Source organism: Euleptes europaea, chromosome 17, assembly GCF_029931775.1.
Source record: "Euleptes europaea isolate rEulEur1 chromosome 17, rEulEur1.hap1, whole genome shotgun sequence".
Classification (NCBI taxonomy): domain Eukaryota; kingdom Metazoa; phylum Chordata; class Lepidosauria; order Squamata; family Sphaerodactylidae; genus Euleptes; species Euleptes europaea.
Window position 1 is genome coordinate 14,842,948 of NC_079328.1, and position 20,129 is coordinate 14,863,076.

Below are 20,129 nucleotides of genomic sequence, written 5' to 3' on the forward strand. Positions count from 1 at the left end.
ACATCGTGCCTGCAACACCAATCGGGGACAATGCTGTGTGACGCAATCGTGCGCCTTGCTCCAGTCGGACGGCAGGCAGAGTCCCACACTCCCCGGGGGGGGGGGGGGCTCTTCCCGTACCCCTCACTGCCTCGGGGAAAGAGAAACATAAATACAGGGCAGGGACATGAAAACTTGCAGCAGAATGCCAGGGCCATCACAGAAGCCTTGGCCAGAGGTGACATATACGCACGCACATGAAACTGCCTTCTGCTGAATCAGACCATCAAGGTCAGTATTGCCTACTCTGACCGATAGCAGCTCTCCAAGGTCTCAAGCAGAGGTCATTCATGAAGGAATATTATAGTAGCCGAGTGCTCAAGGCACACAATGGAGCACAATCTAGCTGGCTGAACACACATGAACACATGAAGCTGCCTTATATTGACTCAGACCCTTGGCCTATAAAAGTCAGCATTGTCTACTCAGACTGGCAGCGGTTCTTCATAGTCTATGGCAGGGGTCTTTCACATCACCTACCTGCCTAGTCCCTTTAACTGGAGATGCCTGGGATTGAACCTGGGACCTTCTGCATGCCAAGCAGATGCTCTACCACTGAGCCATGGCCCCTCCCTGAGCTTCTTTATCTTTACAAAACTAATATGAGTCCTTTATTGTAAGGAACTCCATTCTAGACAGGATAGAGCAGAGAAAGGGTTCTAATCTAGTCTTACTAGCTAGGATGGTTAGAGATGCAGAAGGCATGTCCTGCCCTCATGATGCCAAGGTAGAGAAGAGTGTGGAGAGAAGGTGTCAGCTGGAAGGAAGATGCCCTGAGTGTAGAAACCTACACATCAAAGGGATAGCATCAGAGCAGTAGAGAGGAAGGATGTTCAAGGTCCTGACCTATCTAGCTCTCCGACTCTCTATAGTCCCTCTCTGAAGTCTGTGGCTAATAAGAGACAGCGCTCCTCCAACAATTCACATCATCTGCTATCTGATTCTTTTAATTGGAGATGTCAGGGACCAAACCTGGAACCTTCTGTTTGCAAAGTAGAGGTTCTTCCACTGGACCACAGCTTCTCCAGTGACCAAAACTGAAGGAAATGTTATTTAGGCTGGTCACCTTCTGAGGCTAATGAACAGAGGAGCTACTTTCTGGATGTAGCACTCTACCAGTCACACACAGAGACTTTTAACAGCCTAGAAAAATGGGAAAGGGAATGGAGAAAAGTCTTGACCGCCCACTGTGGCAGAACACCTCTCTGAGGATCTGGGGAGCTTCGTAAGCAAAATGCACTGCAGGATGGGATGCAGCAGTGCGGGGGAATCAAGTACAACCTGATCGTTCCCTCTCTTCTGCAGATACAAGCCACGGGGGGAAAGATGCCATTTTACGTGATCAGCCCTTTGTGTGTAAAGTGCCGTCAAGTCACAGCTGCCTTGTGGTGACCCTAAGGTTTTCAAGGCAAGAGTCTAACAGAGGTGGTTTGCCATTGCCTGCCTCCACGTCATGCCCCAGGTATTCCTTGGAGGTCTCCCATCCAACCGGGAATGACTCTGCTTCGCTTCTGAGATCTGACGAGATCAGGCTAGCCCGGGCCATCCAGGTCAGGCAGCCTTCTGAACTGTGGCCCATTTTGCTTGCAAGATCTCCCAATATTTGTTTGGGGACAAATACCAGGCAGCTTGGGGAAGTGGAAGTCGGGGAAAAGACCTGTTCTTCCAACTCCTTCCATCAACTCTTCTGGAGGGCCTATCACAGAATTAGAATTGTGATTAAGGCGGCAATTCCACAAATAAATAAAGATCTGCTGTTTGGGAAGTTTTAATGTACGGGACAGAGTCTTCTTTTTTCCTTTTTTCCCATCCTAAGCTGGATTCCCCCAGGAAGCTGCCCTGAGCCTGACTGGGTTGGGAAAGGACGAGGTATACATTTAAGTAAAAAAATAAAATAAACATGGCTGCCTTTCCCACGAGAGGCTCCAATGGCTTTGCTTGATGTGAAATGCCTGTAATATTGTATCAATACCCAATGACAATAAAACAGCAGGAGGTTGAAGATTCAAAGCAGTTTGTTTATTGGCCCAATACACAAAACACCTGGTGAAAATTGCCCACAGCGCCGGACAATTCACACACACATCAAAGGATTGCAAGCACGAATATAGTCTTTGGTAATGGGTGGTACAAAGACGCAATACATAACGTAGAGACCCAAATACCCAATACTAGGGACCCCCTATTAGACAATCGGAGGCGTTGCATAGAAAGTGGTGATCTAATGGTCACTAATGAGCAGAGAAGACCCACCATTGTCAGGTGTTTCTTCGTTTGATCCTAAGTTACTGTCATCCTTATCTTGGACCTTGGTTCCTGCCAAGGCTAACTAAGGAGGTTCCTAGCTGGTCCTTTATCTCTGGAAAACCAGCTTATGAAAGCATACTAAGATCATCTATGGATTCTTTAATTAGCTTCTAACTAAGGAGCAAAACTGGACCTCTTATACTTGAGGCATGTAACATACACAAGTGCTTGGTGTGACTATAGCAATGGATGCCAACTCTTATATACGGAGTGTGGCATGTTTATAAGTGCAGATATACTTTATTGAGTACAAAGAATATAATTCAAATTAAAGAATACATTTCCCATAGCATATAACAATTTCAGGCATTACAGATGGTTGCTGTTATCCACAGCTATGGGAGAGGAGCAGACCGGCATCAGTGCTGAGAAAGTTCTGGCATTCGTGCTCAGTTGGGACCGGCTGAACATTGATCTTGTTGGCTAAACAATCTCACATCCCAGTCTCCACATGCACATACACACACAGTGAGCACGTACACACACACACACACACACACACACACACACACATACTGCATCTCCCCGGTCTTTGATATCGCCAAGCTCCACCTTGCATTCTAAACGCTGCTGCGAGATGCAAGGCAGAGCAGAGCCAAAGGCTAAGGTGATTGCGGCTCCACAGTCTTTTATGAAGAACTTCTGATGTAGAGAAGAACCAGCCAGAATGGATCGATGGCCTTCCGAGGGAGTGAGGCCTGCTGGGAGGCCCTGGATGGTGGGGGTGGGCGGGGGCGCTAGCCCGATTCTTGCCAGAGTCGGGGGAAAGGACTGAACAGGCAAGGGCTGGACTTGGACAGCAAGGAACGAGTCTGCAAGAGGAAACCCAGAGTGGCAAAGGCTAGCTTTTCGAAGCCCTTTTCTTGTTGGAATATTGCAGCCTTGCGTTGGAACAGTGACTTTTGAGTCTGCTGAGAGCAAAGCATCCTAGGAGATGTTGACAGTTGGAACGCTGCTTCTGTGCTGTTTGGTAAACTGGCACACTAAGGTTGCCAACCTCCAGGTGGTGGCTGGAGATCTCCTGCTATTACAACTGATCTCCAGCTGTTAGCTGAACTGATCTCTATCAGTTGCAATAGTGTCAGGTTTCAGCAAACTCACGGCGTTGCAGGCAATAGAACTTGAACCCAGACAGAGCAGTGATTCAGAGATTTATTCTGGAAGTCAGTGGTTTCAGTAAAACGAAGAAGGTTAGAATGCAGATCATTGGGAATTACTACATTTATAGAACGGATACAATGGATGGGGTTGAGTTACAGCAACACAAAGGAAACAATAAGATTTCTTTCTCCCAGTAACGACTTCAGTAGATCAAGTACCGGGTACTTAAGGGAGTTCCTGGCATTGTGAGCGAGACCCGGTATCAGATGAAAGATTTACACGGGCGGGTCTCCATACAATTGTAGATCTCTGACCAGAGCTAGTGGGTCGTGTGCAAAACAGGAGGGAGGGGGGGAGTGCACAGAAGGATCATATTGTTTAGCCAGTGTTGTCAGGAACCCTATCTGACAAATAGCAGATCTCCAGCTAGTACCTGGAGGTTGGCAACTCTATCTCCTTCTTGGGAAAAGTCAGAGCACCCGGGGCGACAGAGTACACACTTGCTTGTAGTCATAGCACAAAGTTTTGAAACATGTGTCTAACACTTGGAATACTTAGCAAAGCTTCAGCGCCTGGCTACATGTTACACCCAATTTGGAAAAAGTCACGGGGCTCTTGTGTGCCTACCATGCCGTCAAGTAGCAGTGGACTTATGGCAACCCAGTAGAGTTTTCAAGGCAAGAGACTATCAGAGGTGGTTTGCCGTTGCCTGCCTCCGCTTCACGGCTCTGGTATTCTTTGGAGGTCTCCCATCCAAGTACAGGCATACCTCGGAGATATTGCGGGTTCGGTTCCAGGGCTGCTGCAATAAAGCAAATATTGCAATAAAGCGAGTCACACAATTTTTTGGTTTCTCGGTGTATATAAAAGTTATGTTTACACTATACTGTAGTCTGTTAAGTGTGCAATAGCAATATGTCTAAAATAATTTACATACCTTACGGTAATTTAAAATACTTTATTACTTAAAAAATCACCAGAACAGATATAATAATAATAGTAATGAAAAAGTTTGAAATATTGCGAGAATTACCAAACTGACTAGGGTTGCCAGGTCCCTCTTCGCCACCAGCAGGAGGTTTTTGGGGCAGAGCCTGAGGAGGATGGGGTTTGGGGAGGGGCTTCAATGCCATAGAGTCCATTTGCCAAAGCAGCCATTTTCTCCAGGTGAACTGATGTTTATCAGCTGGAGATCAGTTGTAATTGCAGATCTTCAGCTAATACCTGGAGGATGAGAAAATCAGTACAGGAATATAGCTATTAACAATGCCAAATATATTGTAGCTATATTTTTCACAGTATGTGGCAATGATACCACCCTCAACACATATATACACTACAATAAAGAGATGTATATTTTTACATTATTGTGAAATATACAAACAGGTAAGTCTCAACAAATTCTTCTATCAGGTAAGTATTGAAGCAAAGTTCACTAGAAATATTCTTTTAGGATGCTTTTTCTCATACAGCAGCTAGATGAGGATTGAAGGAGAATACAATCGTTTCGGAGCATGAAGCCCAGTTCTTCCTCAGTTCTTCAAGAATACAATGCATGCAGTTATATATCACCATCCATAATATCTGGTTTCAACGAATAACCTTTTCCAGATTAAAGTGCATTGTGCTTCCCCAAAAGGGGTAAGATGCTGAGTTCCTTCCACTTCAGGTAAGGACTCAAGTGAACGCCAACAGACTTGCTCGAAGCCGGGTTGCCACAAACCTGCAATTTGTAAAAAAAATATATATCTATCTGTAAAGCGCAATAAAGTGGAGAGTCATAATACGAGGCATGCTTGTACTAACCAAGGCCGACTCTGCTTAGCTCCTGAGATCTGAAGAGATCAGGCTAGCCTGGGCCATCCAGGTCAGGGCCATGGAGCTCTTAGTTAGGATTTAAACATGGCTCTGGCTGCAGGGCCGTCTTAGCGCAGGGGCACGCTGGGCAGTTGCCCAGGGGCCCCACAAGCAGGGGTGCCAGGCCCCCCTTTTCCTCCAGTGGGAGGCTTTCGTGTTTAAGTGTGCGTGCCAACGCACGCGCAGCACTTCCAGTTTAGAACCGGAAGTGCCCCCTCGCAAAGGGCCTCTATCTCTTAGTCTGAGCGGTAAAGCGGCCCCTTACCACTCAAACTAAGAGGTAAAGGCCCCTCGCGAGGCAGAACTTCCCATTCTAAACTGGAAGTGCCGCGCACGGTATGCGCGCGTGCACGTTTGCCTGCTGACCCTCAGGTGGTCGGTGGGCAGAGGGGGCAATTGCTGGGGGTTTGCTCGCCCACCAGCGGGCACCTGGCAACCCTACCCACAAGCATAGGTGCCCCATGCTAATCTATGTATGTTGTGACTTGCTGTCAATGAATAAATAAACCCTTTATTAAACTATAAATATTATACACTAAAAATATCATGTTATATTGTCTAAACGTTTGTGTTGAGCAGTTTTTGCAGTACAGCTTGTTTTTTAATGTTTAAATACTGATTTTGTTGGCAGTACCAATAAATATATCTTTAATTTTATCGACCATTTACATTTTTATTCCTGTGAGTGGTTGTGTAGGTAAGGGCCCCAAAGCACTGCTTTGCCCAGGGGCCTATCATGCTAGGTGACCTTGGGCCAGTCACAGTTCTCTCAGAACTCTCTTAGCCCCACCTACCTCACAAGGTGTCTGTTGGGAAGGGGGGAAGGGAAGGTGATTGTAAGCCGCTTTGGTACTCCTTTCGGTAGAGAAATGTGGGGAATAAAAACTCTTCTTCTCTCAACTGTAATACCATCACCCAACCCAGCCCAGAAAATTGGGATCCAGTACTGGGAAAATGTATCTGAAGGACTTTGGACACTCAACATACCCTATATGCATGCAAAATATTCTTCTCCATTTTCTAGGTGTGCATTGCAGGAGCATCCACAAACATAAAAACGTATTGACCGTAAGCTGTAGTTGAGCTATTTAGTCATCTTACTGCCCCTGCAAACCACAACAAACACATGTGGATTGGCTGCAGGACTACAGATAAGCATGCTGTTGCCGGATAAAATGGTTGAAGGTTCCAGTGGAGGATGCAGAAGAAGAATGGGCAGTCTAGGACAGCACCCACCTGTCTGAACTCATCTGCCTGCTCTAGGCAGAGCAAGGGTCACTGGGGGAGTAGGGGGGAAGGAGGAGGAGGAAGAAGAAAAAGAAGAGTTGTTTTTGTATGCCAACTTTCTCCATCACTTAAAGAAGAATCAAACCAGCTTACAATTACCTTCCCTTCCCCTCCCCACAACAGACACCCTGCGAGGTAGGTGGGGATTAGAGAGTTCTAAGAGAGCTGTGACTAGCCCAAGGTCACCCAGTTGGCTTCGTGCATAGGAGTGGGGGAACAAATCTAGTTCACCAGATTAGCCTCCGCTGCTCATGTGGAGGAGTGGGGAGTCAAACCTAGTTCTCCAGATCAGAGTCCACCGCTCCAAACCACCGCTCTTAACCACAATACCACGCTGGTAGTTGTGAATTTCCTGCGGTGTGCAGGGGATTGGACTAGATGGCCCTTGAGGTCCCTTCCAGCTCTATGCTTCTAGGTTTCTGAAGTGCACACAGGACCTGCTGTGCATTGGGTGTGGTGTGGGTTTGCATGGATGGCCATTTCTTGGCTTGCGCAACCTGATTCGTCTTGCACGCCGCATCTAGCTTGCGTTTTCTTTTTTCCACAGTCCAGATGATGAGCTACAAGAGGAGAGCAGAGCTGTCCCTCAGGATATGTAGCTGCACGTCTGCTGCTTCTCCGTCATCCTGCCTTTTAAGTCTCTGATTATAGCTGTGCTTTTGTAGGCACACAAAGATCCTGGAGCTATGCAAATCAGCCCAACAATGCAACATGGGGAAAATTGAGCTGGGGAGGCCTTCAAGAAGGACACAGCTGGCTCCTGCCCTGCCATAGGCAACCACTGTGATGTCTAATTTCCAAGGTGTTTAATTTGCAAGGAAAATTGGAGCAGGAAAATTTGCCTTCCTCAAACTAGTGGTTAAGAGCGGGGGACTCTAATCTGGAGAACCGGGTTCGATTCCCCGCTCCTCCACAAGAAGCCTGTTGAGTGACCTTGAGACAGTTGCAGTTCTCTCCGAACACTCTCAGCCCCTGCAGAGGAAGTAGGGTGGCCAACCTTCTTTATTATACCCCATTGAAGTTCCTCCCCTCCCCAAACCCCGCTCTCCTCAGGCTCCACTCCCAAAATATCCAGGTATTTCCCAACCTGAAACTGGCAACCCTGGCTTGTACCCCTTGGCTGACTTCTGACTAGGGTTGCCAGCCTCCAGGTACTAGTTGGAGATCTGCTGTTACAACTGATCTTCTGACGATAGAGATCAGTTCACCTGGAGAAAATTAGGGTTGCCAGGTCCCACTTCGCCACCAGCAGGAGATTTTGGGGGTGGAGACTGATGAGGGTGGGATTTTTGGAGGAGAGGGACTTCAGTGCCATAGAGTCCAATTGCCAAAGCGGCCATTTTTCTCCAGGTGAACTGATAGCTATTGGCTGGAGATCAGTTGAATTAGCAGGAGATCTCCTGCTACTACCTGGAGGTTGAATCAGCCCTAGAGAAAATGGCCATTTTGGCAATGGACTCTATGGCATTGAAGTCCCTCCCCTCCCCAAACCCCGCCCTCCTCAGTCTGCTCCCCAAAAACCTCCCGCCGATGGTGAAGAGGGACCTGGCAACCCTGCTTCTGACTGAAGCCCACTGAGAAGGTCTCCTTATCAAAATGAGTAGATGCATCGCAAAAGCATTTTGAATCTACCAGGAAACATAATATGTGAATGTTATCTCTTTAACCAATGTGAACAAGAACCTCCTGCAGCCACCGATCATTATGTTCCCAGATGCAAAATGGCAGAGTCATGTGCAGGTGGCACTTTGAAAGAAGAACGGATCAGAGACCGAATGGCTGTAGGACAAAGAGACAGAGATGAGACTGTTCAGAAAGCCGCATTAACTCTGCAAGAAGCCGCAGACATATGCAGAACTCGTGAGCAAGCCCGAGCACAAATGCAAGGGATCCACCCATCGGAAGCTGAGAGCTTGCATTATCCCAGCAAACGTCAACAAAAAGCATCACAAAAGGACAGCGATGAGCCCAGCAGGCCTCAAAATGGAAGTTGTGGGCACTGTGGCAAACAATACAATCCTGGCAAATGCCCAGTCTCTGGCATTGTGCACAGAAGCTGTAAAAGGAGGGATCGTTGTGCCAGATGTTTGCAAATAGTCTACGCTTGATGAACCCACCCGCCACTTGAGACAAGTGAACAATGATGATCTTTGCAGCCATTCAGACAGTGATCTTTTCTCCATTCGCAGCATCAAAACAAAACAGACTAAAACGCAAGTTGGTTTAGAAAGCTTGTCCTAGGGCTCTGTAAAGCAACTTTTGAGTTCTCGGCTCGAGCATGAAACTGAATGCCAAAAAGCGGCTGGTGAATTTAAGGGCTACAGACACTGTCTCGACATTAGGGAAGATGACATGGGCCAGCAAGGGGAGTCAAGGGGAAACTGTATGATGCACCATCCTTACACCCTGGAGCAGAATATTCATCAGGAGAAATTGGCCACTTTGGAGGGTGGACTCTATGGCATCATAACCCACTGAAGCCCCAACCCTTTCAAAATCTCCAAGTATTTCCCACGCCGGAGCTGGCAACCCTACCTCTGCTCAATGCAGGAATACTCTGCTTAAAGACCCCCTACTGAAAGAGACAGTCTGTTCCACCGCTGACCAGCTCTTACCTTCAGGAAGTTTCCCCGAAGATTTAGCCCAAATCTATTTCTTTGTAATTTCCATTCATTGGTTCTAGTACTGCCCTTTGGATCAAGAGAGAACAAGAGGGACGGCATCTTGTCCATCTTCTGGGCATGGAGTAGGGGTCACTGGGTGTGTGTTGGGGAGGTAGTTGTGAATTTCCTGCATTGTGCAGGGGGTTGGACTAGATGACCCTGGTGGTCCTGTCCAACTCTATGATTCTATGATTCTAAGTCTGCTCCATCGTCTACATGACCACCTTCAGATCTTGGAAGAAATGCTATTCTCTGGCCTTTTTTCATAGGGCTTGCCTTTCAGACCCCTCCCCATCCTGGTTGCCTTTTGATTTGTCAAAGCCCTTCTTCAAATGTGGAGCCCAGAACAGGACGCAGTAGTCCAGATGATGCCGGACCAATGTAGAAAGAACAGAGTTAAATATGAGCAGCAAGTGTGATGCAACGACAAAAAAAGTTAATTGCAATCTTGGGGTGCATCAACAGAGGCATAACATTCAAATTGCAAGATGTCATAGTTCCGCTGTACACAGCATTGGCCATGCCACACCTGGAGTATTGTGTGCAGCTCTGGAGGCCTCACTTCAAAAAGGATGTGGACAGAATTGAGCAGGTGCAGAAGAGAGCGACAAGGATGACCAGGGGCCTGGAGACCAAGCCCTGCGAGGAAAGGCAGAGGGACTTGGGAATGTTTAGTCTGGAGGAGAGGAGGTTGAGGGGGGACATGATTGCTCTCCTTAAGTATTTGAAGGGCTGTCACTTAGAGGAAGGCAGGGAGCTTTTCCTGTTGGCAGCAGAGGATAGGACTCACAATAATGGGTTTAAATTGCAGGCAGAGAGGTACCGGCTGGATATCAGGAAGAAGTTTTTTACAGTAAGAATTGTTCAACAGTGGAATGAGTTACCTAGGGAGGTAGCGAGCTTCCCCTCACTGGCAGTCTTTAAGCAGAGGCTGGAGAAACACTTATCAGGGATGCTTTAGGCTGATCCTGCATTAAGCAGGTGGTTGGACTAGATGGCCTGTATGGCCCCTTCCAACTCTATGATTTTCCATAGTCTAGGTTTGACACTTCTGTTAACGCAGAGTGCATTAGAGAGCCACCTTATGTTCTGTATCAACTAAGAATGCAGTCCTAGGCAGATGATTCTAGATGGGTAGCCGTGTTAGCCTGTAGCAACAATACAGAACAGCAGTCAGGAGGCTCTTGAAGACTAACATAATATTTCCCAGCAGAAGCTTTTGTGAGTTAGTGCTTGCTTCATCAGATGCATCGAGTGTTCACCCATTAGGCAGAATTATTTATATACAAAGCTGGAGACAACACACAAAGGTGTGAGGGCGAGGTGGTGGGGCAAGGAGACCTTACAAAGAGAGGCCAGTTTAAAGCAATATCCAATGAAAAGAGTAATCACTCCGCTTGGAATGGGTGAAGACCACTCCCAACGGATGATGGGTAGGAAAAATAGGCTTAAGAGAAAATAGGTCTAATGCAGGGTGGAACCTGATTTGCAGATCCAGTTAGAAAAGGATAGAGGTATATCTGAACTAAGATCTGTAAGGTGTGGGGCATGCTGAGATATTCGCCCCTATGGTGAGAGAGAAATGGCAGGTCGGGCCTGGTCGGGAGACAGTGTTAACCTTCATGATGTACACTCATTCAGCCATTTCCTGTTGGATTCTCTCTTTGAAGCTTTCCTGTAGAATTTCAGGATTTATAGGATTTCGCTATAAGATCCTTAGATCCTTTTCACAGGTACCACTGCCAAGCCATGTCTCCCCTATCCTACACTTGTGCCTTGGTTATTTTGACTCTACATTTAAAAATTTTATTTTATCCCTGATTCAACTCTTTGCTTGATCTTGGCTCAGTGTTCCAGGCTGTCAACTTAATTTTGAATCCTGTTTTCTTTGGTGTTGGCTATTCCTCCCAGCTCTGTGTCATCTGCAGATCTGGGAAAAAAACAACTCCTCCTTGGCACCTTCATCCAAGTCGTTTATAAAAACTGTGAACAACACAGGGCTGCAGCACTCTGCCTGAGATCCCCCTCCATGACATGAAGCCATTTAATGAACACTCATTGGGTGCAGCTGTCCAAACAAATAAGAATTCCCCTAGCACTAGTCTCCTCTAAGCCATTTGTTATCATCTTGTCCACAAGGATATCATGGTATCCTTCTGGGCTACAAGGGGAGAATGAGCTTGGCTGGTAGGGCACTGGGAGTGGTTTAGGGTCTCCCATGCAGAAGGTCCCTGGTTCAATCACCGGCATTTCCAGGTAGAGGGACTAAGCAAGTAAGTGATGTGGAAGACCTCTACCTGAGACCCTGGAGAGCAGCTGCCGGTCTGAGTAGACAATACTGACTTTTGATGGACCAAGGGTCTGATTCAGTATAAGGCAGCTTCATGTGTTTATGTGTTCAGGTCCAAGAAGATAGTGCTGGATGACTTCTACCCCTGGGCCACAAGGTTACTTCTTGTCACCCATGCTGTTTACCATCTACATGAAACCACTGGAAGAGATTAGATGGGGATCTGAGATGAGGTGCCGCCAGCAATTAGATGACACCCAGCTCCATCCCTTCTTTCAATCCAAGGCTAGGGAGGTGGTAGATACACTTAAACAGTGTCTGGAGGCCCTTGGGAACCGGATGAGGGTTGTACTCAGCGTGACCAGGATAGATGTTCAACCTGTTTGGGACAGGGTTGTACTTCCCTTGAAAGAAGAAGAAGAAGAGGAGCAGGAGGAGGAGTTAGTTTTTATATGCCCACTTTCTTTGCCACTAAAGGAAGAATCAAGCCTGCTTACAATCACCTTCCCTTTCCCACATCAGACACCCTTGGAGGTAGGTGGGGCTGAAAGAGCTGTGACTACCCCAAGGTCATCCAGCTGGCTTCATGTGGAGGAGTGGGGAATCAAACCTGGTTCTTCAGATCAGAGTCCACCGCTCCAAACTACCGTTCTTAACCACTACAAGAGCAAGATCATAGTTTGGGAATATTCCTGAACTTCTCACTGACTAGGGTTGCCAACCTGCAGGTGGTGACTGGAGATCTCCTGCTATTACAACTGATCTCCTGGCAACAGAGATCAGTTCCCCTGGAGGAAATGGCCTCTTTGGCCATTGGACTGTATGGCATTGAAGTCCCTCCCCACTGTAAACCCTGCCCTTCTCAGGCTCCACCCCCAAAATCTCCAGTATTTCCCAACCCAGAGCTGGCAACCCAATCATTGACCCCAGACAGGGGATGGAGGTGGCTTTTAAGCAGCTTAGGCTGTGGCCTCTTCTGGAGCATCTGGACCTGACCTGACCAGGGTTGCAGAGGACTTTAGCAACAACCGTTGACTGTGACATGCTCTATGGAGGGTGGCCTTTGAAGACAGTCCAGAAATTTCAACTGGTCCAGAACACTAGCAGCCAGCGTTTCTGGGATGGAGCGCGTGGCTAGTTTATAGCGCTGGCTTACAGGTGACTTGGGAGCATGATAAAAAGTACCGGTGATCACTTTTAAAGGCCCAAATGGCTTGAGGTGAGGAGGCTGTATTGAAGGATCTCAGAATTTCAGAGATATGCCTGATGGGGACCCACAGAAAGACTGTCTTTTATTTATGTACTTCATTTATACCTTTCTCCCCAATGGGGAACCAAAATGGTATACATTGCTCTCCTCTCCTTCTAGGGTTTCCAGGTTGCATTGAAGTCCCTCCGCTCTCCAAACCCAGCCCTTCTCAGGCTGCACCCCAGAAACCTTCCACCGGTGGCAAAGAGGGACATGGCAACCCTACATGGAGAGGTAATAGCTTCTCTTTCCAGGAACTCTATTCTTTGGGAAGATTCTGTGGACATCCCTCATGGTGGTGTGGCTCTGGGGTAGGGTTACCAAGTCTCGGTTGGGAAATTCCTGGAGATATGGAGGAGCAGCTTGGGGAGGGTGGGGTTTGGGAGGGAAGGAGGGACTTCAATGGAGAATAATGCCTTCAAGTCTACTTTCTCCAAGGGGTTCTGATCTTTGTAGTGTGGAGATCAGTTATAATTCTGGGAGAACTCCAAGTCCCATTTGGAGACAGGAGGCTGAAGTTGGTTCCTTATTCCCAGTTCGATCCCTATTCCCAGTTCCTTATTCAAAACCTCTTTGCAATACAGGTTTCTGGGGGGGGGGACCCAAAAAGAAGCCAATGGCACCAGAACTGGTGTTTGGACCGGGCACCGCTGTATGTCTTCTTGGAGGGGACAGTGTCTGGAGTGTGGGGATGTGTCATTTGGGGTGGTCCAAAGATTATTTTGGGGTGCAGTGTCTGTATGGGCATCTGTCCTGGGTCACCCCACTTGGGAGCTGCTGGAACAAGAACCGGACTTTGGACCAGGACCCAGCATGTGCCATCTCGAAGGGCACAGTCCCCTGAATGTGGGGGTGTATGATATGTGGTGGTCCAATCCATACCTTGGGGTGCAGAGCTTTTGAAATGTCCTCAAAATCATTCAGGAACTAGGAAATGAGAATAAGGAACTGGAAATAGGGAACGAACTGGGAATAAGGAACCAACTTCAGCCTCCTTTTGGAGACTAACAAGCCTTCTCTCAGGCTGGTATAGAAAGAGGAGGAGGAGGGAGAAAAAGGAGGAGGAGAGTTGGTTTTTATATGCCGACTTTCTCTACCACTTAAGGGAGACTCAAACCGGCTTACAATCACCTTCCCTTTCCCTCCCCACAACAGACGCCCTGTGAGGTAGGTAGGGCTGACAGAGCTCTAAGAGAGCTGTGCCTAGCCCAAGGTCACCCAGCTGGCTTCCTGTGGAGGAGTGGGGAATCAAACCCGGTTCACCAGATTAGCCTCCGCCGCTCATGTGGAGGAGCGGGGAATCAAACCTGGTTCTCCAGATCAGAGTCCACCACTCCAAACCACCGCTCTTAATCACTACACCATGCTGGCTCTCTGCAACCCACCCAAACCATGGCTTTCTTGAGCACAAATTTTACCAGCATACTGACGGCCTCCCCCACACTCACCTGCTGGGGTTTTTTGGGGGTGGTGTTGGTGGAATGAACATCAGTAATGCAAGAACTGAGCCTCTGTGTGTCTTTGCAAGTTTTTCAGGTTAGCGCTGAAGCTCGGCAACAGTGCAGGATGCTGCCCTATGTCCAGGGCCAACCGCTCGGGGAGGAAGCCTCCTCAATAGCAAAATGTTTTCAGCTTCCTCCCTTTGAAGTGTAAATGTGTAGTCACCTCAAAGAGCTTTGGAATGGCTGCTCAGGCAGCACAAAGGGAGTGCCTTTATCACGGAGCTTCTAACAAACCTCATCAGATGCTGATCCTTGCATTTTCAGCTTCTGAAAAGTCCTTAAAAAAAAAAAGGCAAAGCTTTCTGTTGTGCGCTGCACCCCTCCACCTTCAGCCTGCTATGTATTGGGCGGAGTGCGGCCACAACTGGGTTGCCAGGTCCCTCTTTGCCACCAGCGGGAGGGATTGGGGGCAGAACCTGAGCACGGTCAGACCAGAACCAACGAGATGACATTAGGGACACTAGGGAGAATTTTAGAGCAGTTCCTCAGTGGAACAGGCTTCCTCGGGAGGTGGTAAGCTCTCCTTCCCTGGAGGTTTTTAAGCAGAGGCAAGATGGCCATTTGTCCGCAATGCTGATTCTATGACCTTAGGCAGATCATGAGAGGGAGGGCATCTTGGCCATCTTCTGGGCATGGAGTAGGGGTCACTGGGGGTGTGTGAGGGGGAGGTAGTTGTGAATTTCCTGCATTGTGCAAGGGTTTGGACTAGATGAACCTGGTAGCCCCTTCCAACTCTATGATTCTATGAGGGCGGCGTTTGGGGAGGGACTTTAATGCCATAGAGTCCAATTGCCAAAGCTGCCATCTATCAGCTGGATATCAGTTGTAATAGCAGGAGATCTCCAGGTAGTACTTGGAGGTTAATCAAATTAATTATTAGCAGCTCAAGTAGTATTTTGTTGACATAGTACCTGGAGGTTGGCAACCCTAGGCCACAACCAAGCAGGGCACCCTTGAGTGGGGCTGGTGGGGGGCTATGGTTGGCCACTTGGTCTCTCCCAGATTGAATGGCCAACCCACTGGCTTTCTTTCTGCCCACCTTGGCTCCTTCTGCTCTGGCTTTCTGACTGGCTGCCCAATGCAGGTCTTATTGCATCCTGTTATTTATTCTTTTCTTTGTTTTTGGTTTGGGCACATTAGGCACCCACGTTTTCAGAGGCTTGTTTTATCTGCCTATGGTTGAGGGCAGCAATGGTTTTCCATCATAGCTAGCCATCATAGCTGGCCTCCCTCCCCTTCCCATATTCTTTTACATCTGATTGTTATAGGAGATGCTGATTGCTTCCCTGGGCTGGTTTTTGGCCCTGCAGGGATGATAGTTAGGGTTGCTAGCCTCCAGGTACTAGCTGGAGATCTCCTGCTATTAAAAATGATCTCCAGCCGATAGATATCAGTTCCCCTGGAAAAAATAGCCGCTTTAGCAATTGGACTCTATGGCATTGAAGTCCCTCCCCTCCTGAAATCCCGCCCTCCTCAGGCTCCACCCCAAAAACCTCCCACCAGTGGCAAAGAGGGACCTGGCAACCCTAATGATAGTTGAGCACTGTTGTTTCAAAGTTAAATAGTTTTAAACTGGAATTAGAAATGTTAACTAGAATCAGACTGTTCTGTATATTGTGTAAATGTAGTTTTTATTGGGTTTTATATGTGGTTAATACAGCAGAGTTTGCCCAGTCATGGAAGCGTGATATTGAGTACAATAAAATCAGTCTTCCCAATAAGTAAATTGCAAAAAAGTAGAACTTATTATTCAAGTTTAGTCTGTTAACATTCTTGTTGCAGTTGATGAAAGATAGAAAGCCTCATCTAAAGAGTACGTTTCCTATACAAGTGGCTAGCTAATCCAGCGTCATGTGAGCTCAAGTATGATTACATTGTTTTTACAGAAGAGATCTGTAGAAACGTCGGCGTCCATGCAGACCATGTGGAAAAAGAGAGAGACAAACTGGCTACTGAGAGCGAAAGGGTGAAAACGCATGGTCACTTTATCCTCCTTTAATCCCTGTTTCAGCCAGGATTCAGCCAGGATCGAACGCATGCGTTTCACCTATTGTGCATTCGATCCTGGCTAAAACAGGGATTAAAGGAGGATAAAGCGACCATGTGTTTTCACCCAAAGAGAAGGAGTTAGAGGGCAGCTCCCAAGTTCAGCCAAACAGGAACATCCCATTAAAGTAACAGCAACTACAAACTTAGAGTAAATGAGCGCCCTCCAGGCATGCCCTGACCTAGATGGCCCAGGCTAGCCTGATCTTGTCAGATCTCAGAAGCTAAGCAGGGTCAGCCCTGGTATTTGGATGGGAGACCACCAAGGAACACCAGGGTTGCTGTGCAGAGGAAGGCACTGGCAAACCACCTCTGTTCGTCTCTTGCCATGAAAACCCCAAAAGGGGTCGCCATAAGTCGGCTGCGACTTGACGGCACTTCACACACACACACACACACAATGTCAAGGCGTGCTGAGTCGTTCTCACTCCAACAGTTTTACCTGATGTGAACCGCCCTGAGACCGGCTTTGGCTGGGGATAGAGGGCGGTCCATGAATCTAAAAATAAATAAAAAAATAAATAGATAAAACACAGACAAAGTGTGGGGGAAGACAGGGGGAGAGCGAGGCGACCTCTGACGGTCAGAAACGGCACGCATAATCGACACAAAGACCCGAAGCTGTCGGAGGGGGGACGACGAGGGAAGCAGCCATGCATGAAAGACTGCAGAATCATAGAATTGTGGAACCATGGCGTTGGAAGGGGCCACACAGGCCATCTTGTCCAACCCCCTGCTTAATGCAGGATGAGCCAAGAGCATCCCTGGCAAATGTTCCACCTAGAAACGTGCATCGAGGGCCACCTGCCCCCTTCCATGGCGCAAAGCAACCGCACGGCTCCGGTGGCAGCCCTGTCCATTGCTACAACCGCATGACATTTTGGAGCTTTCTCGGCGCAAGAACGGATGAGCTGGAGCAGGAGGCAGCTGAGTCAGACTCCTCGGACAGCCAGCGTGGTGCAGTGGTTAAGAGCGGTGGTTTGGAGCGGTGGACTCTGATCTGGAGAGCTGGGTGTGATTCCCCCCTCCTCCACATGAGCGGCGGGGGCTACTCTGGTGAACCGGGTTGGTTTCCCCACTCCTCCACATGAAGCCTGCTGGGTGACCTTGGGCCAGTCACAGCTCTCTTAGAGCTCTCTCAGCCCCACCTACCTCACAGGGTGTCTGTTGTGGGGAGGGGGAGGGAAGGGGATTGTAAGCCGGGTTGATTTTTCCTTAAGTGGTAGAGAAAGGCGGCATTTAAAAACCAACTCTTCTTTGTCGTCGTCTTCTAAGCCACCGGCTCTACAAACACTGCTGCTCTGCCCTGCTTTTAACTGATGGTTTATTTCTACTTGTACTATTTGTTTTGTTTTATTTACTTCATTGACATCCTGCCCGTCTCCTCAGTGGGGAACAAAAGCAGCTTACATCCTCCTCCTCTTGTCCATTTTATCTTCACCGCTGCCCTATGAAGTAGGTTAGGCTGAGAGAATGTGACTAGCCCAAAGTGACCATGCAAGCTTCTGCGGAAGAGTGAGGATTCGAACTCGGGTGTCCCAAAGGCTAATCCAACATGCTAAACATTACATCACTCTGGCCCACTGGTTTCCCACTAGGGTTGCCAGGTCCCCCCTGGCCACCAGCGGGGGATGGAGGGGTAGGGTTGCCAGATCCAAATTAGGAAACTCCTGGACATTTGGGGATGGAGCCTGGGGAGGACAGGGACCTCAGTGGGGTACAATGCCACCCTCCACAAGATCCATTTTCTGCAGAGGAACTGATCTCTGTAGTCTGGAGGTGAGCTGTAATTCCAGGAGATCCCCAGGTACCACCTGGAGGCTGGCATCCCTATTTCCCACTCAGTCACTGGAGGAGGCTTTCGTACCAGGACCCCTTTCTCCTTGCAAGTGGAGAAGCCACACCTGCTTAGCCTAGAGTTGCCAACCCCCAGGTGGTGGCTGGAGATCTCCCGCTATTACAGCTGATCGCCAGATGACAGAGATCAGTTCCCCTGGAGAAAATGTCCGCTTTGGCCATTGGTCTCTGTAGCATTGAAGTAGGGTTGCCAGGTCCCTCTTCGCCACCGGTGGGAGGAATTGAGGGTGGAGCCTGAGGAGGGCGGGGTTTGGGGAGGGACTTCAATGCCATAGAGTCCAATTGCCAAAGCAGCCATTTTCTCCAGGGGAACTGATCCCTTCCTTTCAGACTGCTCCGTTTTTGTTGTTGTTCTTAAAATGCTTTTTTATGTGGCAACTGGATTTGGGGGGTGAGTTTTCTCTCACAGTAAGCACTAGAAGCAAGCCAGTTACAAAGCAGCATTTAAAGGGGCAGGGCTTGATCTGAGCTTGGAGACTGCTGGTGCAGAGATTCCCAACAGGAAAGTGTGGGTCCAGCCAGCAACGAGCCTCATGTGAAGCTCCCATGCATAAACGACCTATAGTTTTTGGAAACCTGGTCATTTGTAAGTAAATACATGGGATTTGCATGGACACAAATGCCAGGCTGCCCAGGAGTAATCCCGGATCCACTCCTGGGCTGCATACCTGATAGATGTTTTCCAGACAACAGGGATCCCTGCTGGGAAACACGGTGGTAGCTGGTTGGGAAACCTCCCACACACAGAGACACAGAGATGCACACCTAGTGTACGTTTTCTGAGCAGGGCTAAAAGTGCTGCAGATCTGAATCGGTCCGGAAACAACCAGCCCTCCCAAATGGAGGGGGTGGGATAAGGTTGCCAGCTCCCAGTTGGGAAATACCGGGAGATTTTTGGGGCGGAGCCTGAGGAGGGCGGGGTTTGGGGAGGGGAGGGACTTCACCGCCATAGAGTCCAATGGCCAAAGCGGCCATTTTCTCCAGGGGAACTGATCTCTATCGGCTGGAGATCAGTTGTAATAGCAGATCTCCAGCCAGTACCTGGAGGTTGGCAACCCTACTGGGGGGGGGAGAAAACCATGTAGGAAGAGCGGGATAAAAATGTAGTAAACCAACCAACCACGAGTTGGCTACTCCAAGGTACCTGGAAGAGGTGAGTCTGGTACCCTGGCCTCCAGCAGACATCCGCACTCCACCCTGCACACAGACTTCAACAATCAGCCACCAGGACCCTCTTCGCCACCTGCGGGAGGTTTTGGGGGCGGAGCCTGAGGAGGGCGGGGTTTGGGGAGGGGAGGGACTTCAATGCCATAGAGTCCAATTGCCAAAGCAGGTGAACTGATCTCTATCGGCTGGAGATCAGTTGTAATAGCAAGAGATCTCCAGCTAGTACCTGTAGGTTGGTGACCCTGGGGATGGGGGGAGAGTAGGAAAAAGACACAAGATGCCTCCCGAGCAAAAAACGGCAGAAATCCACGCTGAGCCAAAATCCAGCATACAACAGGAAGCTGCTGCTGCTGTTGCCATGGCAACATCTCACCAATTACAACGTCGCTGTGGACACACTGCGAGAGCGGAGATGTTAATCGTGATGAAATGAATCCTGCAGAAAGCCTGGCAGAGTCAAGCGACCCCCGTCTCCGGGAGCGCGCAGAGATGCTCCAACACACCCCGAGCCCTCCAGGCAGGAGGGGGAAAGGGAATGGGATCTCATAAATCAGAAATGCAAAAGGGCTCGAGACAAAGAGGGATGCACGGTCCTTAGGGGTACCAAGCTCCAGGTACGAGCTGGAGGTCTCCTGCTATTACAACCGATCTCCAGCCGGCAGAGCTCAGTTCACCTGGAGAAAAGGGCCGCTTTGGTCACTGGACTCTATGGCATTGAAGTCCCTCCCCAAACCCTGCCCTCCTCCAGCTCCGCCCCAAAAGCC